General features: G+C 52.0%; 1 protein-coding gene across 7 annotated transcripts in view; it reads left to right on the forward strand.

Annotated features, from left to right (window-relative positions):
- Window positions 1-220: 220 nt before the first annotated feature.
- The window catches only part of Asap1 (ArfGAP with SH3 domain, ankyrin repeat and PH domain 1), a 322,988-nt gene continuing 305,257 nt past the window's right edge, over window positions 221-17,951 (forward strand). For all 7 annotated transcript variants that reach the window (XM_087184109.1, XM_087184129.1, XM_087184116.1 and 4 more), the window contains exon 1: window positions 221-430. The gene's annotated coding sequence lies outside the window, so the exon portion shown is untranslated. The remainder of the gene's footprint in view (window positions 431-17,951) is intronic.

Here is a 17,951-nt window from a genome sequence, read left to right on the forward strand (position 1 = left end):
TGTAGGTGCCGCGCGGGCGGGGGCTGTGGCCCGGGCTGTCCTGCCCCGCGCCCCGCCTGCGAGCCGGCTGGCCAAGGGTTAAGGCGGCGGGAGCCCCGGCGCGGAGCCGCCGGCCGGGAACGCTTAGTCAGGACTCCGATTTCCGGTCGAAGTATTTGGATTTCCTGAAACCCGCGCCCTGCGCGCCCGCCGAGCGGGGCCGAGCCTAGCCAGCCGCCCGTCGCCCGCCTCCTCCCCCTCGGCACATGGTCGCCCGCCCCTTCCTGCGCCGCGCTCAGCTCCCGCGCCTGCCTGGCCTCGCCGCCCCGGGCGGCTCTCCGTGCTCGGGCACCCGGCCCGCCCCGCCCCGCCGCAGTCCGGTTCCGACCCGAGCGCCGGGCGCCGGGCCGAGCCCGCGATGGAATAATGCCCAACGGCCCGCCCGGTCCCGGTGAGTTGCGGGGCGCCGGGCCGGTCAGGCGGGGTCGCCCGAACCGGCGCGCGGAGGTTGGCGGGTCCCTCGGGGCCTCACAGGCGGGCACCGGCCGGGGCGGGGAGCGTGCGGGGCCCGCGGCCGCCGAGGGGACCACGCGCCCCCAGCGCCGGGGGGGGGCCGGAGCGGCGCGCCCGGCGGGCCTGCCCCGCACAGGCTCCAGGGTGGCCGGGGCGCAGCGTCCCCTCCCCTCCCCGGAGAGCCCGGGACAGCGGCAGGGCGCCTTCCCTGAGCGGAGGCGCGGGCGCGGGCCTGGCTCGGCATTGTCTCCCCGGCGTGGCCGGGGAAAGTTCCCCGCCGCCCTGGCCCCGGCCCGCCCAGGGCGCCCCCGGGCAGGCCCAGGCCACTTGCAAAGGAGCCCGAGGCCAGGGAGCCAAGATTCCCCGGAGGAGCTCGGCGTTTGCTCCTGGGAAGAGCAGGCGGATGGCTGGGGGTGGGGTGGGGGGGTGTCCTACTTGTACCGTTTTGGGACCTGCTGCGGTTTGTGAGGACCACAAGAAGTTTAAAAGAAAAAGAAACTCGCTGGTGTCCGGTTTTCTGCGGTTTATGCCTCCCAAGAATTGATACCGGGCACTCTTGACACGGTTTCCTTTCAAAATTTATCAACGGGCGCGGGGCAGCGGCAGCCAACTCCAGACCATGCATAGCTTGACCTCACTTTACCTGTGCTGATCAGAAAGACCAAGAGCTCTCTTCACTGTTTTCTCCATCTACTCTTGGCATCACTGACTCTGGGACGATAGGAGACACAGACTGCTGAGTAATGTTTTGGGATTGTAAAACACATAATTCACTTTTTTAGGCCGGTTTTTACCTGGGTTGCAGCCTTCACCCTAAAGTCTTTGTTTGGCAGTGGAAAGCCACTGGATCGCACTAGGAAGATGCAGGTCTTTTGGAATCACTCGAGCAACAGTTGAGAAAGAAAAAAGATCTTAGAGAACTACTGTCTCAGCGCCTTCTTGTCGCGGGGTGAGGTCCGGAGAGGTGACCTGCCTTCCGCAAGTGGTGGCCAGTGGGGGAAAGGCCAGTTTCCAGATCTTCAAGCTCCCAGGCCAGTGCTCCTTTGACTGTCAGGACATGCCTGCCAGGCCTGCAGCAGATTGGAGACACATCTTCTTGCATTATAACCTTCACCACTTTCTCTTGGTCTGTTCCATCTGTTATTGCTGCTATTTTTGAGGTATGAGTTATCTTAAACTACACATTTTGAGAGAAGGAGTTGAAAAGATCACCAGCCCCTACTAGTTCAGATGCCAAATGGATTTGGGATTCTGCTATCAAATAGATTTGAAATACAAAACGGGTGCCAAGTCCGAAAGAGGGGAGTATCTTTGCACATCCTGTACCACGTGATGTTCAGAGACTTGATTATCCACCCTCTTTCTGTGAGCCCAGGAGCCCCCACCTTCTCCTTATGAGCGCTCTGAGTGGCTGGTTTTTCATTTTCAGTATGTGGTAATGTCGGAGAGAAAGGACTTTTTTGCAAGCTTACCATTTGGTGAGGGAAACCGAAATTCCTTGTGCCTCCCCAGCTCTCCCCAGCCACAGTGAGCCAGATTTTCAGAAGGAGTGTGAGCTTTACAATGTGTGCATTGCAGTGGAGCCCTCCCTAAGTGGACCCACTCCCGGCCTGCTTCTAGAGGAAAGAAGGGAGCCAGGTTCCTGCACTTTCCCTACCAAGTCCTCAGTTGTACTCAACTGGATCCTACTGTCCCCTTCTGTTTTCCCTCCCTATTTCTTCTCACTTCTCTCTCCACTGCTGTGTTGTGCATGGGCTCCAGAGGTCTTTTCTCGGGACTGTACAGAAGATCCCCACATACATAACAGAAGAGTGACGGTAGCACTTACTGAGCACTTGCTGTATGCCCTGGACTTGTTACTGTCTAAGAAGCCCCAAGGAACAGAGGGAACCCCTTTGGGAGCCTTGCCCAGAGGATCCGAATCCTCAGATTCGCCTGGGATTGAGTCATTTTTGCACACATCCAATAAACATTTGCTGAGTGGCTCCACTGTGGGAGGTGCCAGTCGCACAGAGATGCATAGGGCTATTTCGAGCATCCTCTTTCAATGTCAGCCACATACTTCTGTATTTAATTAATCAGCTCAACAGCTATACATCGAGCACCTGCTCCATGCTATGCCCTGGTGAAGTCCTGATGCACAGTGATGAAAAGGCAGATTGGCCCTGGCCTCCTGGAGCTTGCATTCCAGGAGGAGACAGACAGCTAGGAAGACAGGTAGCTTCTCACAGATGGAAGGTTGTGGTGATATGTGTAAGCAAGGAAAGCAAGCAGAGTCCAGAGGAGAGTGTGAGGGCGCACTGTTGGCTCTGGGTTTTCCAGGGAAGGCCTGGTCTGAGGGTGGAAAGTGGAGGAGAAACTGTCCAGGAAGAGCAGTCTAGGGGGAGGGGGCCCTTCCAGGCAGAGGGATGGGGCTGCTCAGTCCTATATGCACTGGAGGGCTGCATATGTCACAGGGAGTACAGAGACAGGAGGCCAGAGTGTAAGGGAGCCGTGAGGAGAATGGCACAAGATGAGGTGGGGGGGGGCACCAACACAGACAGGAGATTCGCCCCGCCCAGCGATGCAGAAGCAGCATTGGTGAGCTGAACCTCAGCAGTGGAATTGATCCAGATTTAGGGGATGGGGTTGCTGGGGATCACATTAGGCTTCCTGCATCCTGGGCTAGCACTCCGCCACTGAGCTACATCCCCAGCCCTTTGATTGACAGTTTTAAGACACTGCTTTATGGAGAGTTCATAGGGAACAAAGAGCAGAGGCAGGGAGGCCACTACAGAGGCCCTCGTGGTTTCATCTTGAGAGACAGGGAAGCCCAGAGGAGGAACATGTGGCGGGGAAAGTCAAGCTCTGCACTGGCCTGTGAAGGCTCAGATGCCGGGTGGCCTGTGTGCAGACTGCAGGCAGGAGGGAGAGCATGAGCTCTGCGCCTCAGAGGAAGTGAATGGGCTGAGCCACTAGAGCACTTGCTAGCACAGGTTCCCCTGGGTCGCTTTTCCGAGTATCTGCTCATGTCCCCCTTGCCTGGAATCCTCTTCCTCTCTCGATGGCACACTCCCGCACATCGTTTAACATGTCCCCACGTCACTATCTCCTGGAAGATGCTTCTCACTCCCTGCCCCACTCCCCGATCCCTTCATCTTGGTGTTCATAGCAGTCAGTTTTTTCTAGTATCTTACGCTACCACATAGTACTCAAAGTAAGTGTAAATTCGACAAATGCTAGCTATTATTTGTATTGATTGGGGTGATATGCATAGCAATAAAAAGACATTCCATTAAGAGAAATATGATCGTGTATTTGTTTCCTGTAGCTGCAGTAATGGATTACTATACACTTAGTGACTTAACATAAATGTACAGGTTTCACAGTTCTGGAGGTCCAAAATAGGCCTCATTAGTCTAAAATCAAGTGGCGACAGGTCACATTCCTTCTGGAAGCTCTAGGGTGAATTCCTTTCCTTGTCTGTTCCGCTTCTAAAGGCACCAGCCTGGCTCAGCTTGCAGTCTTCAGAGCCAGCAGCACCAGCCTTTGTCCTCGTCTTGAACCCCCTCAGTCCCCTGGCTTCCTCTTCGACTTGAAGTGAGTGTATTGTCTAGGCTACTCGCCCTCTTTTGGATCAGCTGATTAGCAACCTTAATTCCATCTTAACTTCCCTTTGTCACCAGACTAAACACTTTCCCAGGTCCTGGGGATTGGGATGTGGACCTCCTTGGGGCTAGTGAGGAGGATGTCATGGGAGCTCTGGGGGAAACTCCTGAGCCAGTGGGGAGGCAGGTCAGGGATCGCTTCCAGTGGTACCAGTGACTTGTAAGTGGGTGCAGTCAGCTCTCTAGTGAGTATTTGGTCTTCCCACGTATTCATTCCATACTGGAACACTTCTCTCTGGCAGGTTGTCTGTGAGGAGGTGGCATTGAGGATCCACTTCCCTGTACTTTCTTCAAGCAGCAGCTAGATTATTCACTGGAATTCCACCTCAGGACGCGAACTCTTTCCAGCCTGCCTTATGAGTAAATTAAGTTTACCAATGTGGAAATCCTGGCACCAGCTCACCTAGCCCCACTTCCTCTCCTAGGAAGGGACAGGCAGTTGGAGGCGGGTCCCCACATTTAAAGTCAGCTCATGGTCTATTTCCTGGCACGGCGTGAAGCCCAGCACTTGTGCTTTTTGTAGCTGAAATCTTGGATCCAAAGCCACAGTTACTGTTTCTAAGCTAAGCCCGCTGTGTCCCCAAAGCAGGCCATTGGCCACCAGGGAGGTTAGGGGGCTGTGTGATTCGATAGAGACAAATCTATCTGAATCCTTAAGGAAAAAATGTAACTGAGGGCCAGGCCGGCTGGTGGCATAAGTTTGGGTGTCTCCACCGTCTGAGAGTAAGGGAATCAGCCAGGATGCGTTGTGTAGCCACATTGCTGTGAAGGGGTAATTAAGACCAGATTTCTAAAGTCTCTAAGTTATTTAGAGAAAATGGGCTCCTGTCCCAGATGCTCCCAAGAAACACGGTTCCCTGAGACCTCTGGAGAGCCACATTAGTTTTGGCCACCAGCTTGCGAGGCTGTAGAGGGACAGAGGCCTTTTGCTCCCTGCAGTTCCTGTCCCTTGGAAATGCCACGAACTAAGCTGATCTTGTCATATTTTTGGCGTTTCCTCTTCCTCCACCGCCCTAAGTCAGGAAGCACGAAGGCTCACAGAGTTAGAAAAACAGAAGAGCAAGCCCAGGTTGTGTCCACTGAGGGGCCTCCGCTGGGACGTGGTTTGGGATAAAGACGTGTTCCCGTCAGTCTTACCCCAGATGTGGCGTACTTCCATGGAACCAGGCAGGCGTGGGTCCTCCGTGGGCAGGACGGGAAGCAGGGAGCAGACAGTGCCTGCTGTGGTTCTGGGGATCCTCCTGCTTCCCTCTCCAATGCTGAGTTTTGGTCACGGCTTCTGCTTTCTCAATCCTCCGTATGCGACTCTACTATATGCCTATTTTGTTATAGTTTTGAGGGGGGTTTGTAGTGAGAATTGAACCTGGCGCTTTTGCACTGAGCCCTTTTTATTCTGAGACAAGGCCTAAGTCCCTGAGTTGCCCAGGTTGAGCCTGAGCTAGCAGTCCTCCTTCCTCGGCCTCCCAGAGTGCTGGGATTACAGGCACTCGCCACTGTGCCTAGCTTTGTAGTTTTAACTCTCTTTTCAAGTAGAAATGTAAGAAGGGTGCTCAACCAGTCCTTGGTAGTTGTCGTCCTGCATTCTGTGACCTCGATGGAAACAGGATGGCTGTGGGGATCCAGAAGACTCACCCCACTGCTACCCCTGCCTTTGTTTCTCTTCTGCGCTGACCGGATTGACTTAACTGAGAGGAGGTAGAAAGAGCACCCGGCCTGAGGACACCCTGCATGGTCACCGTTGTTACAGCACTTGTGCAGGGATATCTGTGTTCCTTTGATTTCTTCCCCGATAAGACGGAGCATCTTGAAGGAGGCTGGACTCTGTGATTCCTCCCGTCCCCTGCGCCCAGTGCAATGCTGGGCAAATGCTGGTGCTGAGAGGGCAGCCGAGTCAGCTTGTGTTGCTCAGCTGTGTTACTGTGTTTGTTGTTTCCCATCACCGAGGTTTCATATTAATGGCTATGGCCTTTATTTCTAAAAAGTTGTTTTGGTTCTCTTTCAGATCATCTGGCCTTTTACCCTCAGGTCCTGTTCTGTCCTTAGGGTTTCTCGTCCATGTTTTATGTCTCTGTTTCAAATGCACTGATGTCCACTTTCAGGTTCCCCTGCAGTTTTCATTCTGGCGAAGCCAGTCCTTCCACTTTTGGAAGCCTTTGGTTTGAGGGCATGGGGTTCAGGCCTCAGAAGTCCTTCCTGAGGTGGGGAGCATTACCTACACACCCAGAACCATGCTAACCAATCAGAGGCCTAATCCAGTAGCACAGACCCATGATCCAATCACCTCCCCAAATCCCTACCTAGGAGCCCATGAGGCTTTGGGGGACATCTGAGGCATAACAGTAGGCATCAAGGTAGACTCAGCCAGCTCAATCCATTCAGTCTTTTAGAGACAGGGAAAAGAAAGAACATTCTAAAAATGTAAAACTGCCATTTAGGGAAAAGAGAGCCAATGTCTGTATTAGAATAAGAAGACTGGGTCCAGATAGCAAGCACTTACTGAGCCGGCCCTGTCTGTTCACCTGCCGAAGGTAGGAGCTGCAGGTTCAAGGAGTTGCATCTTTGTAACCTCAGAGTCCAGCGTCATGCCTGGCACCGAGAGGACAGTAAGTGTTTCCAGAGGAAGGGATGGAAGCTCGAGGGAGGGAAGGGAATGTACGTGGTTAAAGAAAATAAACACTGATACAAAAGACAGAGATAATGAAGAATAATGTGATTGGGGGGCCAGGGATGTAGCTCAGTGATTCCACCGCCTGCTTCAAAAGTGTGAGGTCCCGAGTTTGATCCCCAGTACCAAAAAAAAAAAAAAAAGAAATACTGAAGAATAGCATGATTGAGACTCAGAAGTCCCAGTGATAAGACGGGGAACGCAGGAGAGTAGGGCCTCAGAGCGAGCAGGGTCATTCTTGTCCCTCAGCCTCGCCACACCCCAGGGCGTGAATTTTCAGGGGAGGGACTGCAGGCATTTCAGGTCCCCAGGCCCCTTTAAACACAATCAGCTGTTCGGTGCTGGGCCACTGGGGTGGCCCCTGGCTCGGCCCCTGGCTCCTGTGTGGCTCTTTCCCCTACAAGTTCCTCCAAGAACACACAAAAGAGTGCTGAGCTGCTGCTGAGGGCTGTTGTAGGGCGAAATGCCTGCATTTCCTAGCCTTCATGGTCTTTGACCCCCGTTCTGAGACTATTCCCCTGGACGGTGGCCCTCCTGACATCTCTGATGGGCTGCCCTTTGGCCGAGTCTCTCTTGCCTAAGGTGATGTGGTGGATGGACAGGAGGCGCCTGTGCCCTGATATTACGGGATGACTCCTGCACTTGGAGTCGGTTATGGTGGCCGAGGTTTATTGCCCATCGGTGTTTCAAGTGCTAAGGACCTCGGTGAACTTGTAATCCTCATAATAACCCTATAAAATTGCAGCGATTTTTATCCCTTTTTTAAATAGGAGGAAACTAAGATGCAACCTACCTACCAATGTCATATGGCTAATACACTGCAGGATTTTCACCCATATCCACTTTCGTGACGCAGTATTGCTTCTAAAGACTTAAATTTTAATCTTGTTCCCCTATTCCTCATGTGGCTGCGGGAAGGTCTGTGCTTATCTTTTCTCTTAGTGTCCCTGAGCTTCAGTTTCTCATCTGTAAATAGAAAAAAATCTCCCTTTTTAAAAAAGGTATCAAATAAAGCAGTCTATAAGGAAAGCGGCTAAGTGAATGCTTGGCACATAACTACAAAACAAAGGAAAGTGGGTTCCATGGTGAGCTCAGAGTTGTCATTTGCATGATCAATAGCGTAGCAAATTCAGTTTCACAGCACAAACTTCTCCAGTGAGTCCTGCTGCCTACCAGGCACTTAGCATGGGAAGACGAGCACTTAGCATGTGCTTGAGTACTCGGTCCACTCCACAGGAGAGTTCCCGAGCAGCAGCCAGGAGTCTGCAGGGAGGAGGAGGAGGAGCATCGCCAGGTGTGCGGGCCGAGAGCGCTTGGCTGAGAGACCCTGTCTGTCTCAGGGCAGGATTCCTCACGTGGAGGTGGGGAAGGTGCTCCCACAGAAGGGCTGGCTGGACCTTGTCCTGCGGTAGGAATGCACTGGTTGTTTGGGGTGGAGTCTAACAAAAACATTTGTTCAAGGAGAAAGGCAAAACTCATCATCGGCATTGGGGTTTCTCTGTGGGATGCAGTCACCCCTGCTATTTCCTGACCCTACTATCGCAGAACTCCTGATCTAGAAAAGCAAACGGCGTCGTTTATAGACCTTCCCGTAATAGCTGTTAGCGAGCTTCCTCTCCTAGGACATTGCTTCCTCAGACCTAAAATAGACCGGCAGAGGGTGGAGGAGTGGGATAGTTGCAGACTGCACCCTGCTGTGGTCTGGTTGCCCTTGAATTGTGTCCCCTCAAAGGCTTGTGTACTGGAGGCGTGGTCCCCAGGGTGACACTGCGCGCGGGGCGGGGCGGGGGGGGGTTGTCTCAGAGGTGGGAGCAGGGGAAACCCTCCGTCATGGGCTGCCCTCCGGAGGTGGTGCTGAGACCCCTTGAGTTTGCAGGGCTGCTGCCAAGGAGCAAGCGCGGCCCCACCCAGTTCCCTGCTTCCTGGATTGAGATAGGGCTGCCTGCTCTGGCCTGCGCTCCGCCATTGATGTATGGGGCCCTCATCACAGCAGAGCCGCCGCAAGCACCATGAACCCCCGAAACTGAGTGCTAAGTAAACCTCTTCTCAGAAGTAGCCTGTGCCAGGTGCCTCACTGCAGTGGTGAAAGCTGATCAACCCCTGCTCTGAGGAGGGGCTACTCTGGAGGGAAGTAAAGGGTGAGCACAGCAGATAGAGGTGGCTGTTTACCTAACACTCCTTCCCTTCTTTCATGTCAACAAAACATGAGTCTTCAGAAGACCCCCCAGTAGGGACCTTAAGGGTGGCAGTCAAGTCCAGGGGGAAATCACTGTGGTCCTGTTCCTCTTGGCAGTGACTGGTTTAGGCATGAGCACATGTTACAACCCTGGCCAATGAAATATGAAGGGAAACTGCAGGGCGTGTGGTGGAGAAAGAAGAAACTACCTTTCCTCTGCAGTGGGACATAACAGGGTTGGTGTGCGATACCTGGAACTATGGCAACCACCTTGGGACAATGAGTGCACCTAGCTTAGGGAGAACTTATTGAAGATATCAGAGCAGAAAGATGGAAGGAGTAAGACACTGAATATCATGTCCTTATTATCTTGAGCTGGGTTTTCTGTTATTTGTAGCTAAAAAGAGCATCTTCTCAGAAGAAGGGCTACTTCATATAGCAATTAGATGATTCTGGGTCTATTATAACCTCCCCCATTTAACATGTGCTATAGTCCATCACCCTGTTTGAAATTCTCCGCCAAAATGCATACTTTTTTGGTCATTATTGTCCTGCTATTCATTCCACTTGAGCTTCCTTTCCCTCCCTTCACCTGACCCAAATCCAGCTTATTCCAGAGCATGTCTCAGATGCACGCTGAAGCCTTTCCTGATCCTTCCAGATGCAAGTAATTGTTTTCTCCTTTGAGTACCATGACATCTGTTCCCCCCCCCCATTACATGCCCACTGGGTGTAGCTCGGGTTGCACGCTGGTGGCATCTCTGCTGTGCTGTGACCTCCCGAGGTGTGAGTAGGGGACAGACATGCACCGATAGTGCGTGGGTCATTTCTACAGGCTCAGGAAGAGGTGCCTGCTGCCACCTTGCAGGGAGGGTGAGAGAAGGCTTGCTGCAGGGTGTCTATGATCCTTGAGTTGAATCTTAAAATAACAAATGGGAATTAGATGGGAAGGAGCAGAAGGAAGGGACGGCGATCTACGCATAGGGAATGGCCTCAGCAAGGCTATGGGTGGTGGACGTAGATGGTGCATGCTGGAATGGTGAGTGACTCAGGGTGGCTGGAGCCTCGTTTGAGTGGGCTGCACTGAGGCTGGAGGCCAAGGCAAGAGCCGTGTCCTGAGCTTGAGCAGCATCTGGAAGCCACTGAGGAGCCACTGAAAGCTTACGGCAGGAGTGGCGTGACGGTTGTTCTTTGCAGAGTTAGCCCTGGGCACGTGGGACTGACTGCATCGGGTGGGCGAGGGCAAGAAGCAGAACCAAGAAGATCAGTTAGGGTCCCCTGGTGGACTTGTCGGGGAGATGGAGAGGGGAGAGCTTTGAGCAGCAGGACTGGCTGAGGAGGAAGAGGGAGAGCTGTGACACCAGCTTTCTGGAGAGGCTGAGTCACTCAGTGTCTTGCGAGACTGTAGCCTCCTCTGCCTCCTGGTTCTACCAGTGTCTGCGCCTCCAGAGCTGTTCCTATCTCAGTGACTTCTTTCCTGTCTTCCCCTCCTACGGCTGCAGCTCTTTCTTCCTGTTTAAAAGGAAAAGGAAGTGGAGCTATGAAGTGGATTTCCTGGGTCTTTGCTTCCTAGGTCAACCTTGAGAAGAGAGAAGACTTTACTGCCTGGCCCTCCCTGCCTTTCTCAGTTCTTCCCTCAGACCCAGCCAGTGCTGCATAACTACCCAGCATCTCCAGCTGACTCCTTCCGTCCACCCACAGCCCCTGCCGGGCCACACAGCTGTGGGACTCCTCTGAGCCATCCTTCCTTCCCTAACTCAGTCTCTTCCAAGTCCATCTTCCAGTCCGCTGCCAGGGGAAGCCCCCTAAAGCCTCAGATTGGGTGGGCTTCCTGTGTCACAGCTTCTGTCCCCATCCCCACACCGAGACATTCAGGGGAGGACGATGCAGCTACAGTCAGCCCTGGCTCTCTGCTTACTCCCCGAGTGCCCCAGGACAAGTCACCTAACTTGCTGAGCCTCAGTTTCTCCTGCTGTAAATTGGGATGAATGGCCCTATTGAGAGGTGGGTGAATTAGAAAATGCAATAAAGTTGTAGTCTCAGTCTGTCTGTCTGTCTCTCTGTCTCTCTCTCTCTCTCTCTCTCTCTCTCTCTCTCTCTCTCTCTCTGCTCACACATACACACCAGGTTTCTTACACATCTTGATGAATCCTTAATGTCCACGTAGCAAAGTACTACCTTGCGTTCGACCAGATGAGTAGTCATCTTTGATGAATTATTTCTTCATTTCTCTTTAGCCTAAGTTGACAATCTGTGTTGTGTGTGTCGAGGGGGTGGGTAATTAGGGCTTAAACCCAGGGGTTTTGCATTGAGCTAAATACCCAGCCCCACTCCCTTTTTATTTTGAGACAGAATCTTGCTAAGTTGCCCAAGCTAGCCTCAAACTTGTGATCCTCCTGCCTCAGCCTCCTGAGCTGCTCACATTACAGGTGTGCACTACTGTACCTGACAACGATCTTCTTCTTCTTCTTCTTCTTCTTTTTTCTCTAAATTTAAAGAGCTCTTTTGAGTTGTCTGTAAGGACCAAAAAGAGTTGGGCCCTGAGACTGGAGAATTCACGTGGAGAAGGAATAATGGTAAGGCTTTTACCCAGGCATCCTGACTTGAAGCCCAGTGCCCTTCCCGCCGGGCACCGTGTAACTCCCTGGGCCATCAGGAGCCTCCTGCCTGAGATGAATCCTCCTGAAGCAGGATGGGGCTCAGCAGACAGAGATTAACAAATTCAGGACTCTACATAAGCAGCCTGCTTGGATTAGTCAGTAAAATATTCATGCGTTGCTCTTCAAAATTCATTTTTCTGAAAGAATCTTAATGGACATAACATGTGAATGTGTGGGGTGTTCCCTTCCTGGAACAAGTTGAGAGCTGATTGGGGTAAGTTGAGTTCAGCGGTGATATTTTAAACTTCCAGCTTGAAGAAAGTAAGGGTGTTAGGCATTTTCAGATGGTAATTGTGTGGGCCCCAGAACAGTGTGCAGAAAGTGGTCACGCCATCACTTCTTCCGTGGTGTAGGCAGCTGGGTAAGAGTTTGGATCTTGGACTTGTATATAAGTCCTCTCTTGGCCTTTTATTGGCTCTTTGCTGACCTTGGGCAAGTTCTGAAACTCTTCGAGCCTCAGTTTTGTCACCTGGCAAATGGACAGGATTGGGCTCTCTGCTGGTAGGGGTGTGGCAAGAACGCTACGGGTAACACGTGGAGAGCAGTGGCCATGATCCCTGGCCCATGGGGACAGGGGAAGTGGAAACCTCAGCTGTCTGGTGATGGTGGTGTAATGATCATAATGGGTTGAATTATGTCCCCCCAAAACATAATCTTGAAGTCCTAATTCCCAGGTCCTCAGATTGTAACTTATTTAGAAGTAAGTTTTCTCCAGCAGAAATCGAGTTAAAATGAGGTCAGCGGATAGGCCCAGTCCAGTTTGACTGGTGTCCTTATAATGGGAGATTTGGACTCAGACACGCACACAGAGAAGGCAATGTGAAGACCCGGCCGTGTGGCTGGGGTGACATGCCTACAAGCCGGGGTTGCTGGCAGCCACCGCAAGCTTGGAGGAGGCCTGGAAGGATTCTCCCCTGAAAGCATCTGGAACAGCAGGGCCCTGCTGGCACCTTGATCTCAGAATTCTGGCTCTAGAGGGAGTATCTTCCTGTTGGCAGACTCAGCAAACTGATATGGCGCTGCTGCTGCTCCAGTGATGATAATGATGAGTTGGCATCTGACCGAAGTACTGGTCAAGAAGATGGTCACACACGAGTGACCGTAGCTAGGCGGATGGCATGAATTTAGCTAACACTGGTGTGAGTGTCCCTTCTAGTTATTCTGTCCTCCGGGGACTTCCTTGGCATCCTTGCGGGAGCAAGAGATTAGAAGTCCATGCAGCCAGTCCAGAGGGTGAGCACCCTGAGGAAGCTGCTGCTCCAAAGGCGAGGGCACTTCATCCACTGTGTGACTGTTGGAAGGGGTCCCCCGTCTTTGGAAGTGGTGACCTCTGCGTGGACAAGGAGTTTTGCTCGGGGTCAGGAGCAGACCCTGCCCCGCCCTAGGACAGTTCCCACAGCTGCCGAGGTGGTGTAGGAAGGGCTGGGAGTCAGGGGCGTGGGGTGCAGAGACACTTGGGCCCGGAGAGGTGAGCAGGGAGGAGCCTGGGAGGAGCCTGGCCTGAGCCCAGCCGACAGGAAAATGAGATCAGTGGGTTTGTGCTTTGGAGATGACCCTGGCTCAGGTGCACTGCTTCCACCGGGCCTCCCTGTGTGGTGCATTGAGAGGAAACTCAGTCCAGTTTTAAAGGATTGAAAAAGGAAATAAAGCAGCCCAGACCCTTGTGTGTCTCAGGACAGCGTACTGTGGTAGAGAGAGCCTGTGTGAACTTGGCTGTCACCCGGTCCTGGGTGGGAGTCTGGCTCTGGCTTTTGCTTTGTGACCTTGGGCGGCTTTCTTTTTCTGAGCCTCAGTTTCACCGTGTTCCACCGCACGGCTGATGTCCTCTGGAGAGTATTGTGGAGCTGAAAATGAGATCTGATAGAAGAAGTATGTGGTCGTTCTCTCAAGTTGTGCAAACACAGGCTCTGGACAAGGGCCTCTTGGGGCCGTGAAACCCACCTGTCAGATGCAGGAGGGTGAGTGGGGACAGAAGAGGCTGCACCTGTGGCCCTGATGCATTCTCAGGTTCAGGGGAACCTGGGCGCCCGCAGGAGGGTGCAGTGCTGGGCTTCTGACAGGCTTGGAGCGGCAACTCGCCAGTCCCCTTTGCTCTCCAGTTCCTGAAAATGCCACAGAAAAAGTAGGTGAAAAAGCAGAAAAGCAGAGGGGCTCTGCTCTGGGTGGTGCAGAAAAAGTCTCGAGGCTGAGTGCCCCTTCCCAGCCCTCTCCAGCTGCCCTGCACAGTGCTGCCTGCCGTGCTTCTTTCTCTGCCACACCAGCTAGAATCCTCAATGCTCTGAGTTCCAGCTGCACCCCGACATTGTTCCAATGGCTGGGCAACAGCTGAGAACATAAGGGAGAAAAATCCCTGTCCTGATGGAGCTGTGTCCACTGGGGAGAAACACACAGACAAATGCTAAGTGGACGGTGTATGTGAGGGTGAAAAATTCCCTAGGAGAGGGTGGGGCACGTGCAGGGGGTGTGCACTGTTACATGGGGTGTGCAAGGTAGCATTTCAGTGGGAATGCAGAGGAGCCGAGGGAGTGAGCACGTGACAGTCTAGAGGGAGGTGTGCCTTAGACAGAAGCCTTTGCCAGGGCGGAGGTCCTGCGCAGCCCAGGTATAGAACATGGTGTTGAAAGAATCTCCAGGAGGCCAAATTTGTGCTGCATTGATGAGGGATAGGGTTGAGGCAGGGGTGAGGGTATTTTTTTGGCCACTTTGGGGATTTTAGCTTTTACTATAAATGAGAAAGGAGGCTATGGGAGGGATTAGAGCAGAGCAGTGTTATGGCCTCGGCTTACTGCTTTGTTTTTTCTTCAAAGTAGGATCCTGTTGTCCGCTGTGTAGAGAATGGGTTTAAGGGACAAGAGTGGACACAGGAAGATGGACACAGGCTATTCCGGTAATCCAGGCAAGCGGCAAAGGTGTGCTGGTCCAGAGGGGAAGCAGTGGAGGTGGTGGGGATGGGTGATGTCTAAATTTCCCCTTCCTCTCTCTCTCAACTCACCCAGCTGCCTGGGCCATTCTGGGGAAATCGAGGAGACGTTAGAGACAGTATGTGTCCAGTCTTCTTTCGCAGGTGTTCTCAGTGCTTAGCCTGGTGACTGACATTGATGGTAGCCATTCTTGATGTTTATTATGTGGCTGATGAACTTGTCATTTCCTGATCCCTGAGGTAGCATTTGGACCTCATCAAGACATCTGTCGTGCTGATGCATCGTCATCTCTCTTCCCTCTCTTGGTCCCTGAGCTCCATGGGGCTAAAGCTATTGTGTCCACCCTGGCAAGTGCAGTGCTGTCACAGTGCCTGCCACCTGCTAGGTGCCCAGAAAGTCCTCTCATGATGAGGTGATGAGCGGATGCACCTGATCCCTTTTATCACCCGCTGAGAGGAGCATCTGTCCCAGCCAGTGCCAGTTCTGATCCTAGCATGGCACTGGGGAGTTGTTAAAAGCCGTAGCCTAAGAGCTACAAGGTGGCCCTTGGGCCTTTTGAGGACAAGAGCAAATACAGAGAGGCTCAGTCTGAGTCAGCCGTGCTGAAGGGCCCTTGTGGCGTGCAGTGCTCTCTGAGGCTGTCTACATGGCGGAGGGATGCAGAGAACTCCGACAGGACAGTGGGGGCTTGGCTGCTGGACCCCAGGCTAGGAGTGGGTGAGTCAGTTGTCCTGGGCTGGGACATACAGACTGACCCTGGTAGTGTCTCCAGAAATTCTGGTCAGCCAGGTTTGGCTGCATAGACCAGAGCGTGGACAGCATTGCATGGTCCCTGTGAGGACATTATGCCACTTCCTAGCTCAGCTGTTTATTTTTTTGTCACCTTAAGGCCTTTTATAATTTCTTTTATATTAATGTTTAAATTATATTTTTACTAACAAAAGATATAATTCATACACCATCCAATTCACCCTTTAAATTGCAGAATCCCGTGGTTTTTCATATATCCACACAGTGGCGCAACCATCCCTGCCGTTAGTTCTAGAACATTTTCACCACCCCAAAAAGAAATCCTGCTCACACCCAGCAGCCATCACGCCCCATTTCCCCTGGTCCTCACCCCTGCCCCTATGCAACCATCAATCGACTTCCGGCAGAATGTTTTCTCCTCAAATGTAAGCATAATACATGCTCCTAACACACAATTCAGGAAGAAGAGAAGACACGGAGAAGACTGGTCACCCATAAGCATCTAGCAACTAAGAGAGACCCCCTCTTGTGTGTCGGTGTTGATATACTCACAGATACAGAGTTTCTGCAAATGGTGACATCAACTTACACATTGTTTTCAATCATTTTTTCACTTAATATATTAGGGTTGCCTTTCTGCGTGACTAAATACAGACTTACATCAGCATTTCTGGTGGCCATGGACAAGCCATGATGTAACCGCTCATTTGGATGGATATTCAGCTTGTTTCTCATTTTTCATTTATGTTTTTGTCCAAACATTTATTTTTGACCAAGTCTTCCAGGTGGACTTGCCAGGTCAGAGGGTAGGGATGCTTTCCAGGCCCACAGGTGTCTTCAAAGTGCTACCAAGAAGAGCTCATCAGTTTACATCTCTGAGACCAGTGTTTTTGAGAGTGTGCATTTCTTCATATCCTTACCAGCTTTGGGCATTATCAATTTTATTAATCTTTATACAGCTGGGAGGCTAAAGGTAAATTTATTTGCAGTTTTATTTAATATATATTTCCCTAGAAAGTGGTATGAATATGCACTTGATGTAATTGTTGCCAGCTGACCAAAGCCATTAAGAGCTATAGTTCTATTACTGCTATTGTACTTTTACAGACTTGGTTTCTAGATCTGACTTTACCATCGCTGTGATGTCAGGCTGCTCATTCAACCTCTCAGGGCCTCGGTTTCCTCACCAGTATAGCGGGGGAGGTAAACAGACAGGCAGTGAGGTTGGTTTCAGCTCTGTCTTTATTATTCCTGATTAAGAATAACAGAAAGATGCAGTATGAAGAACCTGAGGCTTTAGCTTGCCTGCCAACTGGCTCAGGGCCACAGAGCTAACAGATAACAGCTGGGATTTGAACCTGGACTTGTACACTTTACGTGGCTCCTGGCCCCCTACAGTATTTGCCAGGATGAGGGCCAGGCACCAGACCTCTTGGGGGGGGGGGTGCGAATCCCCTCTGAAAGGCTGACCCAGAGAAGACAGCTTGTGGACCCAGGGAAGGGGGAAGGAGAGATCTAGCATAAATGTCTGTGTTTCTAACCACAATAGTGTGAGCCTGGAGGGAGGGAACAGGAAATAGGAAGGCAGACTTGCAGAAATGGGAAGGTGATGTGGGGATGGGAGAAGAGGGGAGGGATGGGAGAAGAAGGGAGGGTGGGAGGTGGAGGAGAAAGAAAAATTATTTAAGATGTGGTATCTCTATATATAGATATATACCAATTCCACAAGGCGAATATAATTTCTGTGTATCGTAACCATATACCCATGAATAAGTGAATGAATGAGACACACAGGCCAGAGAGCAGGAGTCTAGAGGTGCTGGCCACTGCACCCTTGGGGTGTACTTTTTGGGTCAAGGAACTAGGAAGTCAAGCCTGACCCAGAAGCTGCTAGTTCAGGTCTTACGGATTTCCTGCCTGGTCACAGGGCTCCATGCCCCTGAACTGTCCCAGGTGCCCGAGATGGTCTGGCTCCACATTGCTCCTCAACTTCGTCTTTCTTCTCCCTCATCTCTTCCTTCCCTTCCACCCCCCACCCCAAAGCTGGTGCTGCAGACCACCTCCCTTCCTCCTCCCTCCGCGTGTCAGGCCCTCACAGCGGGGCTTAGGTTGACCCCCTGCCCTGAAGCCTGTGATGTCGGTCTACTTGGGGAGACCCTTCTCCTGAGCTGGGTCACCCCCTTCCTGGCCTGGGTTCCAGCAGAGCTGACCCCTCCCTGCCCGGATCTCCCTCTGCCTTGTGCAAGCTCTTCCTAAAGCACCTGACACGTTCTGATGGCTTATTTCATTTATGCCTCTGTCTCCCTTACTATTCTGTGGCTTCCTAAGAGCAGATACTATTATAATTTTATTTGAAATCCACAGAATCTAGCATAGAACCTGACACATAGTAGGTATTCAGTTGTAGATTTTGGGGAAAAAATTCATGAAACCTTGTGCCATTCAGTTCAATAGGCATTTCTATATAGCGAGTAGTGGTGTTTTAGTTATACGGTGATAACAGCTGCAGTAACAAACAGTCCCCGTGATGCTTAATGGCTCAAGCATGAGAGATGTTTTTTTCTCATTTGTGTAAAAGTCTAAAATGGGTATTTCTGAGTCATTGGGTGACTTTTTCCAGTGGTCACACTCAGACTTAGG

The sequence above is a fragment of the Heterocephalus glaber genome, unplaced genomic scaffold (genome assembly GCF_053883595.1).
Source record: "Heterocephalus glaber isolate CG9 unplaced genomic scaffold, H.glaber_assembly_v1.0 deba00000281, whole genome shotgun sequence".
NCBI lineage: Eukaryota > Metazoa > Chordata > Mammalia > Rodentia > Bathyergidae > Heterocephalus > Heterocephalus glaber.